General features: G+C 32.2%; 1 long non-coding RNA gene across 1 annotated transcript; it reads right to left on the minus strand.

Moving 5' to 3' along the window:
- Positions 1-12,443: 12,443 nt before the first annotated feature.
- LOC147073806 (uncharacterized) lies at positions 12,444-15,356 on the minus strand. The gene is made up of 3 exons (XR_015070371.1): positions 15,142-15,356; positions 14,521-14,677; positions 12,444-14,247 (listed from the first exon to the last, which is right to left on the minus strand). It is a non-coding gene; the product is annotated as an uncharacterized LOC147073806 (long non-coding RNA).
- Between the last annotated feature and the right edge of the window lie 1,576 nt (positions 15,357-16,932).

Consider the following 16,932-nt stretch of genomic DNA (forward strand, 5'->3'; position numbering starts at 1 on the left):
TAATGAATTCGCGGTTATTTCCCGAAAAAGATGATGTCAGGGGAAATGAAACCCTTTCCCACTATTTAAGATTTTATTGATTATCCCTTCAAACTTTAATGAATCGAAACACAAAATACTGCAGGCGGACGGAGACTATAATTACCTACGACCCGAAGTATATTACGAGAATTTAAAAACTAAAAACCAATGGGATTTTTTACTCCCCTTCTACCAGACAAATGGCAAAACCTCTAAGCCAATCACGAAAAAGTGGATTGTTTTTCCACTTTTCCGGAAAATCAGAAACTTCAACTAGGTTGGAAATAACAGCTCTTTAGATACCTATAGGTGGTGTGACTTTCAAGGTCGTCGGAAAAGCGTTACTATAGGTTTTCGTAAAATCTAGATAAATATTTTGCAAACTAAATATCAATGTTATGATAATATAAATGAAAAGTCTGTTAATAGAAAAAGATGCATGACTGCTCAGGTCTGTGGACCCGTCAACCCGTCGGTCTGTGGACATGTCAAAAGAGGTAAGTTTTCAATTTATATTCTTTGTTGAAAAATACGAAAGGAAGAAAGGGATATGTCAAAAAAAGTATAACTATTGAAAATCTCATATATTTATGCCATAGTATATCAATTTTAATAGACAAGTGCAAAAAAAAATTCCAAAAAAATGATTTTTTTCGATTTAATTACAATTTTAAGAATATACTCAAAAACGCAAATTTTGTTTTGCCTCTCCTGAAAAGTACCGATTTTCGACTTATCGCCCTCTTCCTTTCGCACACAGAATAAATCTTATTTGCTAGACCCTTAGCACTTACATTTTACTTAATATCGACCATTTGGTCACCTGAAAAACCATCCACAGTTCACTCTGAGTAGCTGAAAACTAATCAAACGGAACCATGGGACTTATTACATGTTTCTTTTAGCTTCGTCGTGAGGTTGATGTTCGCATCTCAGCATAGAAATTGACTACTAAGATCGGACCAAAATAGTTGTGACGTCAAAAATACATTAAAGAAATGCCGGCTGAAGGCCCGCATTTTGTTGCCGTGTCAGTTGTTGACCAGCTCGTGAAAGAAATATTCTAGTACCTAATCGTCACAAAGAAATTACAGAACAGTTTTTATAACAAGGATTTCAACGAGTGTTTTGTAAAAGTACCTGCTGACCAGTAGAATTTTTACTTTCTTTTTATTTTCTCATGTTGTGTTTTTATAAAATTTCTGTAAATAAAATAAATAAGTCATATTTTTTTTGAAAACGACAGCTAGGCCTCTATTTTTTTGTAATCTCCTATATATTATTATCTTACAGCTTTGCCCGTTTTTGCGAGCGATTGTGTGCCTTATTCGTCATGTCCAATAGGTTTAAATGAAAAATCGGCTCTCGGATCGTGAAATATCGGTAAACCATAGTTGACAGCCGTTTGACGAAATACCACCCTAAATCGGTGATTTTTATTCATTTCCCGATACATTTTCCAGCGACACGCCACTTTATTGACAACTGATTATGTCGGGAATTAATTTTTTCACAATGTTTGCAACACTCAAACCGGCTCACCAAAGATGGCCGCTTTAAATTTAAAATGCGTTTTAACCGATATCTACAATCGATTTTCACAAACTAATCATAATAAGATTGACCGATAAACATATTAGAACTGATTTATTTAATTTTTTGTGAATAAAGTTCTTTGTTTTAAGTTAAGTTTCTACACCTCTGACGGAAATCAAGTCTTTTGACACTTCGTATTTATCGCGCTATGTATACTCAACTACATTATTCCAATTTACTCACCACATGTATACTTATCAGATGCATTCGAGTAACTACAATTTGAAGTGAGCACAATTTTGTAATACTTAACACAGTCACAAAAAAATCACTTTTAAAAACTAGGTACCACCCGTCATTTGTTGTTTCACAGGTCACAGGTGATATTATTTACGTCTCATGATGATTTTAAAATGCACAGCACTATATAATAACTCACATTTATAACAAGTACCCGTAGATAACTATAATTATTCAAATAAACAATAACATTTATACGAATTCCGATTAAAACTGATCATTTCATTGAAACGCGGGCGCGCACGTATTGTCATTTCAACGCAAAGAATAAAATTTTTAAATTTTATGTCACTTTTGTTTTTTTTTTGTAAGGCTGTTGAATGATTTTTTTTTTGAACCAATGAAACATAATATATACATTTAATTAGCTCATTATAACCCAAACATATATTTAAAAGGTATCAACCAGCGTTGCCAACTAAAATTTTCAAAGTTCAGTAGATTTTTTGATTTTTTCTTCAAAATATCAGCAGATTGACAAACATGTATGAAATTCAACGATTGTGTTTGGTGAAAGCGTGCATATTGACATAATCTCACAAGTGTCTTCTCATAATCATAATTTCTTCTTTTACTGACAAAAATTTCAGTAGATCGAAATTTCAGTAGACATGGCAACACTGACTATGCGATCAACCCAGTGTTGCAAGTCAAAATTTAAAAATTCAGTAGATAGACATGGCAACACTGACTATGCGATCAACCCAGTGCTGCCAAGTCAAAATTTATTTTTTCAGTAGATTTTGACAAAAAATTCAGTAGATTTTGAAAAATGTGGTTTATTAGATATGATTTAAAACTAATAAGAATAACAATAACTAATAATATTAATTTATTGTAAACAATGATGATATTAATGGGTGAAATGGCGCTCTTGGGTAGAGTTACAATGCTTTTTATGTCAATTTAGAAGTGTATAACATCAAAAAAGGTCATGCGTAAATCATTTCAAGTTTTTTATTAAAAGAATCATCAGTTAATTTACAATCATGGAGAAACACAAATATCAGTAGATTTCTTGAATTTCGAAAAAAAATAAAAAATTCAGTAGGTATAATGGCAAAAAATATCAGTTGATCTACTGAAATTTCAGTAGACATGGCAACACTGACTATGCGATCAACCCAGTGTTGCCAAGTCAAAATTTAAAAATTCAGTAGATAGACATGGCAACACTGACTATGCGATCAATCCAGTGTTGCCAAGTAAATTTTTTTTTTTTTGTAGATTTTGACAAATAATTCAGTAGATTTCATAAAATGTCAGTAGATTTTGAAAAATGTGTTTTATTAGATATGATTCAAAATTAATAAGAATAACAATAACTAATAATATTAATTTATTCTAAACAATGATGATATAAATGGGTAAAATGGCGCTCTTGGGTAGAGTTACAATGCTTTTTATGTCAATTTAAAAGTGTATAACATCAAAAAAGGTCATGCGTAAATCATTTCAAGTTTATTATTAAAAGAATCATCAGTTAATTTACAATTATGGAGAAACACAAATTTCAGTAAATTTCTTGAAATTCGAAAAAAAATCAAAAATTCAGTATATTGGCAAAAAATATCAGTTGATCTACATAAAATTTCAGTAGACATGGCAACACTGGATCAACCATAGAATATTATTTCAAAATTTGATAACGTAAAAATTTTTTTATGGCTGTTAAATTTAATGATAATTTTTTAAACCAATGAAACTTATATTATATTATATTTATCCTCATATTCGTATCGTTATCATCATCATCATCATCATCAACTAGGATCAATCCATTGCTGGATGAAGGGTTCCGCAACCTGATTCTACTACTAGCAGTTAAACGAATTTGTGATACTATACCTATTTATATCATCCTAATCGACATCAACCTGAACCAATCCACTGCTGGATTAAGGCCTCCCTAGCCTGATTCTATTCCTTTCTGCATTTTAATTGCTGTATTTATCAAAATCGGTGATATTATATTTATCTACATATTCATATTGTCATTATCGTCATCGACCTGAACCAATCCACTGCTGGATATAAAGGCCTCCCTAGCCTGATTCTACTCCTTTCTGTCTTTTGAATTGCTGTATTTATCAAAATCGGTGAAATTATATTTATCTACATATTCATATCGTTATCATCATCAACTAGGATCAATTCACTGCTGGATGAAGAGTTCCCTAGCCTGATTCTACTCCTTTCTGTCATTTGAATTGCTGTATTTATCAAAATCGGTGATATTATATTTATCTACATATTAATATCATTATCGTCACCATCGACCTGATCCAATCCACTGCTGGATAAAGGCCTCCCTACCCATATTCTACTCCTATCTGTCATTTGAATTGCTGTATTTATCAAAATTGGTGATATTATATTTGTCTACATACTCATATCTTTATCATCATCATCAACAACTAGGATCAATCCACTGCTGGATGAAGGATTCCGCAACCTCATTCTACTACTATCAGCGAAATGTCAAACTGTCTGATGTGAATAAAAAATCCATCCCGAAGAGAAAACTATGGCGCCATCTATGCATACTTCACAATTATATTAAAATCCAACACCACCAAGCCGTCTGCAAGACCTAGCGAGACAGACTGGCGAGAGCCAGCTGGCTCAGCTAGTGTTAAATTAATATTTCTTAGAACACACATAGTACTTTTTTCAATTAATAGAAAGTATCACAAATTAATTACCTACATAACTATTCTAGCGATCGATACGTCAAAATCTTCTCTGCTATCATATACAAAAGAAATGACGAAAAGGCTTTTTCCAAAAATATTCCGAAAGCGGAGATGAAATTAACGAAACATGTGAACCAAATTGTAGAAATTGCCATGACCAGTACAATTGAAACGAAAACCTACCTACAACCAAGGAACTCAGAAGTATCTAACGGGTAAGGAGTAGCAGGCAACCGATCTCGAGTAAGGAAGAATCCAGGATAAACTTAAACACGTGTCAAGAATACATTATACGTCGAATACTGACAACTACTCTCGGTTTATGCATTAACGCTCATGCACACGCGCACGTGCACAATGCGTGTTTCATTTTCATAGGACACTTACACATTCAAAAGCCTGCATCTTAATTTAGTGTATTGAATATAGCCTATCAGAATTCTATTTATATTCTATTTAATCTGTTCTGTGAATACAACAGACCCGTCACTTGTTGCAATGCACAAAAGGGTATCTTGCAAATATATACCAGAAGCAAAATGCTTTGATAAAGAACTTTACTGTTGGTGTTTCATAAATATTTCAAATTATCAGAGTCAACGAGAAAACGCACTCCAATCCTAGAAAAAAAAATATAGTTCTCTGGTGACAGTTCGATCAACGGTCAACGGCTAGTGAACGAGTGTTTTGAGTTACAAACTATTTTTGCACGAAAATTCGAAATTCTATGAACCAAGAAACGCTAGATGCATTGGTATTTTTAAAATATTTCTTTTTAAAAAATAAGTGAACATATCGAATAACATAATATATTGTACTTAAGTATATCATTTATACTAAGTTTGATTTATTCGGACATTTGTTTTTTACAGCATTATGTGCATGTACATATAATATATCCACTATGACATGTGAGAATGTCAAAAAATCCATTGTATTTGTAATTCGATATTTTTGCCAACTTATGTCTATTTTTTTTATATATATTATTTATAATCTATGTATGTAGAATCGTATATTCTAATATTTTTAAATACATTCAATTTATACCTATTTTGTTTGTGCGTTTTATTAATATTTAAAAATTATTATTGTTTTCGTAAGATGTACATACTCGTTAAACAAATAAATGTACTGACGTACATATAAAAAAATATTTCGGTTATTCCCGGTTAGCCGGTTATTTAATCTTAAATTAACCATTAACCGGGTAGTATTTTTACCCTGGTTAACTGTAAGCCCTAGTCATAAACCTAAATTTCTGGTATATGGCGACTGGCTATCACATTTATATATTATTAATCTATTTAGAGGTTAAATTATACCAAATTCTTCAAAATATGCGTATTTTTCACAAATTGATAATGAAATATTACCCAAAGCGTAACAAAATCACTACAGATAATTAGATAACAATATAACCACTCAAACAGACACGTACCTACTTACAGTATAAGCTCGATAATTCGAAATCCAAGGGTCCCTGAAAATTTGATTACGAATTAGCGAAAATCGCTATAAATCGAATTTTCCAAAAAAAAAAAAAATTTTCGCTTAGGTACATGTTCAAACACGCGCGTCAACATGATCTTACTCCCTACTTCAGTTTTAGTTTGTCAATTTATGGCTACGGTCGTATGTTGTAGCTTAACCACTGGGGAATGCCAAAAGAAATGGCGTATTTCAAAAAAAAACTACCTTATTCTTAGGTCAATAATTATTATAAAGCAATCAATATTCGTATGATGTTTATCACACTTGAATGGTCAAAGACATAGCTTATAATGAGTATCTTTAGAATTATCTTCAAATGTGTTAATCTTGCCCATTTTTTGAATAATAAAATGCCCAATTCTTGTCAAATTTGGGATCACAGAGATTATCAATATAATTTTTTATCGTAAATATTTTACTACAATAATGTCGACATAAATTATACTAATGGTTTTATAAATGCGTTTAAAAATTAATAAATGTAAAAAATCTTAACACCACTGCACATTTATGTACTGAAATATGATTATATTCTAAAACATTAGAGCGAGAGGTTTAAAAGAATACTATTTTATGTAATAAAAATACTTTATGCAGTCATCAAATGTTTACAATAAATATAAAGGATAATAAGGCTTCAAAATTATATAAATAGATTATCTACTACGTTTAAGGAATGCCCAGGGTTGTGCTTTGAAAATGCAATAAAAGCTCCATTTTCACCTATGCTGAGCATGTCCCACCTTAATAAAAACATAATCTCGTTCAGGAATTTTGTGTGTAAGTTTTGTGAAAACCCAGACGTTTTGTGAAATATTTGGTTTTGATTTTTTTAATAAATGGCGAAGCAGATGACAAATTGTGGATTTATTTGGTAAGTCTCTATGATATACTAATAATTTATTGCCAAAAAATATATATTTATTAGGTTTTATTTTTTAAAAGAAAATCGCGGCCCTTCATGCACGGCCATATTAAAACTCGGGCATATAACCCGGTTAACGCATCAAAATCATTAGTCAGTCCTTCTTACATACTCATATGTTTCAATATAGCAGAGGTGTCAACAAGGTTGATCGCGAAATGATTTTTGTTGGTTCGCCAAAAATATTTAATTTATTTATTCAAAATTTGTAAGTTTTATTTATGAGTTTTCCATTTGACACACAAAACAAAGGAGAAGCATTTGCAGGAAATTTTTCGACACTTTTTCAGACGGATATGTTAAACTTGAATAGGAAATTTGTAATTTACATTAAAGCAAGAGCTTCGGAAGATAAATTTTGGAAATATTTACCAGTAGATAAGTATTCAAATCTATTAAAATGTGCTAATAATTTGTACGGCTGTTTTGGTTCGACATGATTGTGCGAATCAGCGTTTTTGCAAATGAAAATTATAAAATCGAAGTACAGCGGACGAACATTTGGAATCATGTTTGAGTAATTAGACCCCCAATTATACAAAAATTGTAGACATCTTACAATGTAGGATAAGTAATTCAAGCTCTGTCAGTAGCATCCGAAAGCTGAAAATAAATATTTTCTATGTACAACGCTTTATTTAATTTTCTTAGTAAGAATCTATTTTGGTTTAAAAATATATCTATTATATACGGGTCTAGGACGATTTGGCACCGGGACAACTGGACGCCACGGCATTCGAAAGTAAATAGACGTTAGGTACTTATTGGTAATATGTAATATTATTATTTATATTTAAATGATTATATTATGATTTAATAGTTGGTGAGAATGTAAATATGCAGACGTAAATAATGATTTAATCGTGCATATGCTTAAGTTCCAACGAAAAAAGAGTTTTTTATTTTATATAAAGCCTTAGGCATGGTAATTATCAATCAGCAATAAAGAATACATTATGTTAAGAGTAAAATGAATTAAGACTACTAAGTAGTAGATAGAAACTGATTAAAATACCTCGTCTACGTTCTGTATACGTGTCTACGACAGTGCGGCGTCAAATTGTCCGGAGTCCAGTCATCCCATTTCCATTATATACTATGAAATATGTATATATTATACATATCGTCGTCATACAAGAGAAAGTGTAAAATAGTAAATTGTTCAGGAGAGCCATTTTAACATTTGTAATCAATCTAAAAAATCCTTATATTGCATTCACATTTATGATTATTTTTGTGGGTTTAGATATGATATTGTTTCCAAGCTTAAATTCAGTTTTTCATTTTTTCCAGACAACCATTATGTTAGTCAGATAGTCAATAAAGCCAAATTCGTAAAAAATGCACTTGCTCACTTCTCTAATATGAAGACCATGGCCCCCACATCCATAAGCGGGCCCTCAGGCTAGGATCTTTGGCGGCCCCCCTACGTATCGGTTAAGTTAAAAGCAGTGTTACGCACTGTATTAACTTTTTTTAAATTGTTCAAATTTTCAAAATATTAACGCTAGTTTATCTCACTTATCTGATCAACCCGTCATGCCGGGCCCTCCCAAAGCCCGGGCCCCCAGGATAGAGCCCTGTCAGCCCCCCCCCCTTATGGGGGCCATGATGAAGACGATATATAGGTACTTATAATATATCCATAATTTCAGAAAAATTAGATCGCGGAGGATTTTTCTTCTCCAAAGTAGATCTTATGTAAAAATTAGTTGACACCCCAACTATATAAGTACATATTATTATAGACACATAGTAAAGTTGTAGATACCTCATTTTGGCCAGCCATTGTCAGATTGTTATATCGGTATGTTCCTTTCCGAAGACTGTTTCGCGAATTGACAGAGCTCTCTTAGGTAAATAATGGATCCGCTTCTTTATATTTCCCTGAAAAAGAAAAAAACATAAATTACATCTAGAGACAACTGGTGTTTTTATAATAGCGCAGCATGATATGAAAAGGTGTATGCTGGACATAGTGCGTAATGATAAAATATAAAATAATTGGATGAGGGAACAAAAGGGTGCGCGATGTAATAAAGATAGCTGAAGACCTTCAATAGCAATGTATACACAGTATTCTAATTGAATATGTTCAATAATCAGAATGATACCGCACCGTGAGTGTAAAACCAACGCATTTGCAAATTTTTCAATATCGAGATTAAATGCAAAACAACTGCAAAAGTCGTTAACCTGATAATGTAAAAGTCAAGTAACTGAAAGAACATGCAATATAATGTAGATATAAACCAAATATTATGGTTTTTTTTAGAAACTATTTCTCCTAACAAAACGAAGACTTCAAACCCTAATATATCCAAAATATATCTTTTGCAGTTGCCTTGGTTTTACACTCACGGTGCGATATATTCTTAAATCTTGTGAATTATTCGTTGAATAAAAGAAATAGTTAAGTATTCTAATTATTTGAAGAATACCTTTGTCAAATAAATTTAATTTCATTAGGATCACCGCCATTAATTAATTGTCATGTTTACTCTCTCATGATCTGAGATTGACAGGGCTCCCACACTCGCACGGCGACCATGACGTATACTATTGTCCGGCAACTTCATCTTGGCTACGTGGCAAAACTGTGAACTACAATCAGCTAATCGAACTTCTGGTTTCAAAAAAGGAACGCCCCCAAATTATTCATTACATTTTTGACAGTTGTATTGGACGCATCTATCAATTTAGGTAATTTGAAGCTTTTTATATTCAAAAGATGTCTAAAACAATACGAAGTCATGTTCGAATTATTATTAGTAAACTTTTGATTTATTGTGAAGAAGAAAAAGAGTCGCATTTAAAAGGCGAGCCTATACAATACCATATCACGAGTTGCTGTCATTGTCGGGTATGTCAAAATTCAGTGTTGTTATACTAGAAATATTTCCCCAAAACTGGGAATCATGTTTGTATATTATATAGTTGTGTGTATTGTAATCTATTTTATTAATATTTTTGACGTATAATAAATAATTAAGTATAAATGATCATTTAAGTACACTGGCAGTGTAATAATAAATTGGCAAGAAGAATATTTTCAAGAATAAACATTATTGGCATTACGGAGATGTAAAATTTACAAAAATGCTTAAAATTATCTAGATACTTATACGTAGTGTATCATTAATTTACAAGAATATCCCAAGGATAGTTTCTAGAATCATGAAAGAAATGACTACAGCGAGTGCCTCCTCTTCAAAAATCGTAACGCCTGGAAAAAATAAGATTGCATTGGACAGTATGGACTTATGTACCTTACGTCAAAAAGCGCAGGAGTTTTATACTGTCCACAAACAAGTTCCGACGCTGCAAAACTTACTGGTTTCCTTAGGAGAGTGCATGGATTTTCAAGGAAGCAAAGAATTTTTACGGCGACGGTTGCATAAGCTAGGGTTTTAATTTAAAAAAAGCCTTTCTAAAAAAAATGTTATCATAGAGAGACACGGCATAGTTGCGTGGAGTACATTCCCACAAATTCTATAATAGTTATGGATATTGCCCCTTACCATAGCATTAAAATAAATAAACCGCCAACTATGGCCAATAAAAAAAGCGTTATGCAAGAATGGCTGAAAGACAATAATATTATATTCGAAGAAAATATGGTTAAAACTAAATTAAAAGAAATAATTGATAGAAATAAACCACCACCAAAGTATTTATTCGACGAGCTGATTAAAGAAAAAGCCTCAACAGTAGTTCGTCTACCACCATACCCCTGTGATCTTAACCCAATAGAATTTATCTGGTCACTTGTGAAAAGAAGAATTGCAAGTAATAATGTTGATTGCCGAACAGCTGACACGCAGAGGCTAATAGAAGATGCTTTTGGAACGATAACACCGGACGATTGGAAAAAACAATGTGAACACACAATACATTTGGAAGAGGATTATATGGTAAAAGATAGATGTTGTGAGACTATGAGTGACCAAAGTTTAGTTTTTAGTGTCGATTTTGACAGCAGTAGTGAAAGTGAATTAGTATCGAGTGATGATGAAACCAATATGTCTGGTGTAGAATACCTCACATGATGATTGGTTTAATCAGTTTTTAATGTCGTGTCCTTGGAAATGTACTTTTAAAAGTTGTGTTGATGACCTTATGACGTTATCAATTATTTTAATCTTATTTGTATTTACGGTTAGTTAATTAATTGTCCTTGTATTTTTAAACCGATAAGTAGGTACATATTGTTTTAAAATTTATAATGTTAGGTGGTTATAATTTAATTTATAGAAAATTATTTTCACAGTAGGTATGTGTTTCGACAACAATTTTACTAAAAACACGATATAAAAGACATCTGTAAATTATAAAAAAATGTGATTGGGTCATCAAAATAATATTGAATATGTTATACCTTTCACTTCTACTTATTTAGTCATAATTTGTGTTCTCCTAATTATTTAATTAATAAATACCTGCAGCAATATTATCAGATAATGTGGGTTCAATGATATATTTCCTTCCAAATTCAATAATTACGCTGTATTAATTATCCTAATATAATAGTAATAATTAAGAGGTGAAATTATTTAAAATAATTTTTCTATTGATACTTATCGAATAATAATTGGACTCCTAAATTAATTACTTACTGAGAACTTACTGATTGATATAAATTAAAAACCTAATTTCGCGGGATTTGTTTTCTCAAAAAATGACAACACTGAGAAATATTCTATGCGCGACAAGGGCGACTTCCTGTTAAGTTCGTATCATTGAACCTGAACTGAACGAATCAAATGGCACCGTTGGATTTATTTGATTTGGAACCGTTTGGTAGAATGTCCACGGAAACGCTTTTCTGACAACTAATTAGTGTTGCCAGTACTTAAAATTAATTCATAATATATTAGTCTCTAAAACAGAAACATATTTGAAACGTCAACTTGTTATGAAATTCTAACCTCCTATCGTGGTCTACAATAATACAAATTTAACAAACTGTCGTATTCATTCATTTTAAATATACAAAATATAAAGAATGCTTCATAAATAGGTAGCCATTTAGTTAATTCATAAGATTTATAGTTATGACGAGTTTTTAAAAATTACTTTTGATTAGAGCTTTTCATAATTATTGACCACTTGTTCATGTCGACAGTATGATATTGTGACTTAGACGACAATCGAACATATTAAATTCGTTAGGTAATATAAAGATCATTCCGGGTTGATTCTTTGCCTCAATTTACGATCAAATGTGACTTCAACGCCATCTAAAGGCATCTACAGGCATCTACCATGAATTTCTAAAAATGTGTTACTAAAAACTTTGGTCAATTCTAACCAGATGGCAGTAAGTTACCATAATATGTTGCAAGTATTATTAATTTGCCAGATGAAAAAAATCGCTAGACAAAAATTCATTTACATATTATAAGAATATATTCTACTATAATATTATTATATATATATACCTATTCAAATAATTATATTTTTTTTTAAATAAGTACAATATTTTATTATATCGTATTGACATTTTTATGATTTAAAAGAAAAGTTTTAAATCAATTTATACTTGCCAACTTCTTTTTTCATTTTGAATAGAAATTTAGAATACAAAAGGCCAATATAGGGCCAAAGGAATGAAAATATGGAAGAGAAGTATTAGTCTATTGACAAATTTTTTATTTTTATTTTATAAAGTAAAATATACTATATGCACATACCAGGTCACACTGCAGATGAATATTACCTACTCTATAAACTTAGGGAAGGTAAAGAAAACAACTTGTTCATAGGAGTGGTCAATTTTAATAGAACATTACACAATAAAAATAATACAAAAACCTTATAAATAGGATAATTAAATATATTTACACTTAAAATTAGTTAAAATTATGAAATAAAACCCTAAATATGTACTTTAAAATTGCTTTGAGCTGCATCCTATACTGTGTGATACAGCTCAAAGCAAAATTGTGTGCACACGTATATATTGCATTTTATGCAAATATACCTGGTGCGGCACTTGCATCCAGGGTATCTGCACACGGATGCTGAATGGTGGCCAACGCTGTCCAAACATACCTCAGCGATCGGTTGGGGGACAACCGTTCTCCTGCGAGCTGGTGGCTCTGTGTCTACCTGCGATGTCGACATGTTTCTTGGCCGACCTCGTGCTGGCAGTGTTAAAATGTTGGCTACCCGATCTTCATACCGAATAATAGCTTTCGCTAATCTGATTCAGTACGACAACAGTCCCATAATATCCTTTCGGGGTACATTTTCTAGTTTACAATTCCGCATATACATTAGCCAACAGTTTACCACCGCCAAGTCCACAAAGTGGTTAAAAACCCTCACAGGCCATTTGCATGTCTTCATCGCAGTCCTGTAATAAGTAATTATCCGATCGCAAAGATCAATGCCACCCATCGACATATTGTAGTGCTTTACAATGGCCGGCTGAGTGGCACTGATCTGTGTGGCCCTCTGCATTGCCTTATCGTTTTTTTAATTTCTTAATCACATCGCCGAGTCTATTACTTCTGACAGTTCCAGTTAAGAACATTTTGTCGTGAAGTAACGAATCGGCGAGCTTCAAACTAGTGAAAAAACGATCAGTATAGACAATGCAGGAGGATTGGGGGGAGTCCGGCAGAGTAACTTGACCACACTTGCGCCCAGACCAAACTGCTTCATATCTCCATCTGATACCGTTCCCTTCCCTACATATATGTGAAAATCTATCACTAATCCATCTCTGGCCGCGAGAACAAAATTTTTAAGGCCTACAGGATTTGGCTTGTTAAGCACAAATTGCCTGTGTCTACAGCGGCCAGTGAACGGCATCATTTGCTCATCGATGGAGTTATGAGCAGGTCTGGGCAAAGTATGGCATTTTTCTCAATTTATGGCTTTTTTATGGCAATCTTCCAATGTTTATCTGTGCAGCCCGTGCGGTCAGCAGTGTTATCTGCAAAATGAAAGTGATTCCGCAGTTCGAAGTACCCGTCTCTGGGCATTGCTTGATTAATGATTGGAATGCTTAGATCATAACACCAGTACATTCGAGTCTGCGGAAACCTTAATGTACCCATCATAATTTGGATGACGGTGAATACGAATTTCGAATTCGTATTCACCGACCACAAGTCCCTTTTTTGTGCTGAATATAAATTTGTCTGCTCAGCAATTTTTTCGAAGAGAGCGAGGTTGAAGTATTCGAAAAAGGAGCTGAGTACATTGTCAGCAACATGCCCTCTCGCCAACAAATCTTCCTCCAATTCCGGACCAGCATTCGGCATACTGAAACAATAGGAAAAAATATTATTACATAATCCATATTTCCTCATTAATTCAAGTATTTAGCAGTAAAAATACAAATAATGATGGGCAATAATATGTTTTGATTGAAGTTTACTATTCAAACCATCAACTCCTCATTCGAGACAATCGCTACATCATGTGTACAAGATGTAATGAATTCTTGTTTTTATGCCAAAGCATGAATGAATCTAATGTATGACTGGATGGTATATAAAACCAATAAATATATTATTAAGAAAATTGTAAACCTACCATTTTGTGAGCCAGGGAAGAACCCTGGATTGTGATGTCGAAGGTTGTAAATGTCGAATGTAAATGTCGTCGCTGTTGTCGGACTCGTAACCGTCGCCGACTTCGCAGTCACTGTCGTCCAATATTTCGTCGAGTTCATCAGTATTAAAAGATTTATCTATATGTAAACAAAAAAACATATCCTCATTATATTCATATACTCGTGTTAAACTTATCACTGTAGATAACGTTTTCAATTTACGATTATGTTGTATTAAAAACACGGACACGTGTTTGAAAGCACATAAAATATTTGATTTTCTACAATCATATTATGCGAATGAAAGAAATTCACTATCTATTAGATAATTTACAAAACGTACAAGATATGCTCGATGACATTTGTCATAAACATAACCTCAAACTGACGTAAAGTATTTATAATTTTACGAAAACGATGAGTATACGCCTAAAATAATATATATTGATGATAAATGCATGATGGTGATTGAAAATACAGTATATGTAACTCTTTTAAATAATTTTTGAATGTTTGTTTGACAATCAAAACTGCGTGACATAGTTTGTCATTTTGATGTACGATAATAATATTATTTATTATACACTGAAAAGTTTACTTACTTGACAAAAATGTTACTGATGAGAAGTATCTTATCTATGCTGATGAGTCGATTCCTTCCTGTTTTCAAACAATATAATAATGGCAAAAAAATAAAGAAGAATTGTTATAAACCCGATATTCGATGTCTGTGTATTCGATCGAGAGCACGAATGCTACCATATGTTAAAATGCGAGATTTGTTTATTTTGTTGATTATTTTTATCATAAATAATGATAAAAAACAGTTTTAATTTAAGCAAATACTAATTGCAAATAATTCGCAGTTTCAAATTTTGAATATAGGCAGGTTCCTACGTATATTAAGTAAATATTGTAATTTTAATTATAAAGTTATTTATATTCATATGGCAATTTCGCGTCGAAGTTTTACCACAAACTGATCCTAGCGAAAATGAAGCAGAAAAATGTTATTTTGTCTTGTCTATGTGTGAGTTTCATTTTCAATGTCATGTTGTTGCATGTGTGTGTATTTTGTATATGTGTATTGTTTCGAAATAGTTCCACGGTGGCAGCACCGGACAGCTAAACATCGGTTGAATTTGGGCAATTATTATTGTTTCGATTTCTATCGATTCGTTAATATACAAAAATACAAGATTAAATTCAAATTACTGCCGTAAAAATTAATAAATAATATTTTTAATAGAAACGCTAAGCGTTTTTCGCGATAAATTGCGTCTAAGCCGAGGTTTTTCGATTTTAATTGCGTGCTTTCTAACCTCTAAATCGATGTTTTTTAAATTTGAAAAACAAGATATAAGGATATAATAAATTCCAATTTTCGTTTAGCGTTTCCCTGGGTAATAGATTTACGTACATTTTTATCGTAATTTTGATAATAAATCTTATGTCATTCATTCTTACCACCCGATAGAAATGTACCGAATTTGACACGTATTTTTGGTATATAGAACTCCATGATACTTCTTAATTTTTTATTTTATTTTTCTCATTACTTTTGAATATATATTTACCGATTAATAAACTTTTCTAGCTATTTTTCGATAACAACTTTACCTAGAGAGTTTGTAGTTTAGAATCTCCGTTACAAAATATAAATAAAATGAAAATAAATTCTTTGTCTGACATAATAATTATAGTAATGATATTAAATCGAACTTGCATAGAAAATAGTGCTGGATTTTGAGATAATAACACCAAAAGCGGCGTCTTGTTCGCGTATGGTTACTTATGAATAATAGGTATTGATTATTAATATATAATACATATAATTCAAGTGAACTCCTATGGTGTAAATATCTAACATATTAATATGAACACCTCACGATATATAAATGCCGAATAATGCTTATCAACACTTTGACAGATTGCCATTAGTCTATGGATCGTCCGAATTGGTTTGACGTTTCATGTCAAACCATTTCTGATGGTCCGAGAACGGTTTGATTTTCAATGATACACTGAACCAAACGTCAAATCTCAAACCTTTTCCAGTCAACTACAATTTGTATGTATATTGTCTATGGTTTAATTTGATTTGTTTCGTTCATGTTGAAAGAAACGAACCTGTTGTCGCCTAAATAATGTTGTCGTACAGTAGGTACTGTATTAGCTTGAAAGGTGGCTCACGCGCTGTAGAATAGTATATCGGGGGTTAATGGAAGTTGCTGATGTAGCCCCGATGTTATTAGTATCCATTCTGGAAGGTTACGTTGAGTGCGCGTGATATGGTACTTCGGGTAGTGAGGAATGATACAAAGTGGTTGCATTTCTTGGTTTTGTATTGTAGATAATAAGTTTGTATACACACGGCAATATACAGGACTGTC

This window comes from Rhyacophila brunnea, unplaced genomic scaffold (assembly GCF_057557595.1).
Source record: "Rhyacophila brunnea isolate RB1 unplaced genomic scaffold, BYU_Rbru_1.0 scaffold_17, whole genome shotgun sequence".
In the NCBI taxonomy this organism is placed as follows: Eukaryota; Metazoa; Arthropoda; class Insecta; order Trichoptera; family Rhyacophilidae; genus Rhyacophila; species Rhyacophila brunnea.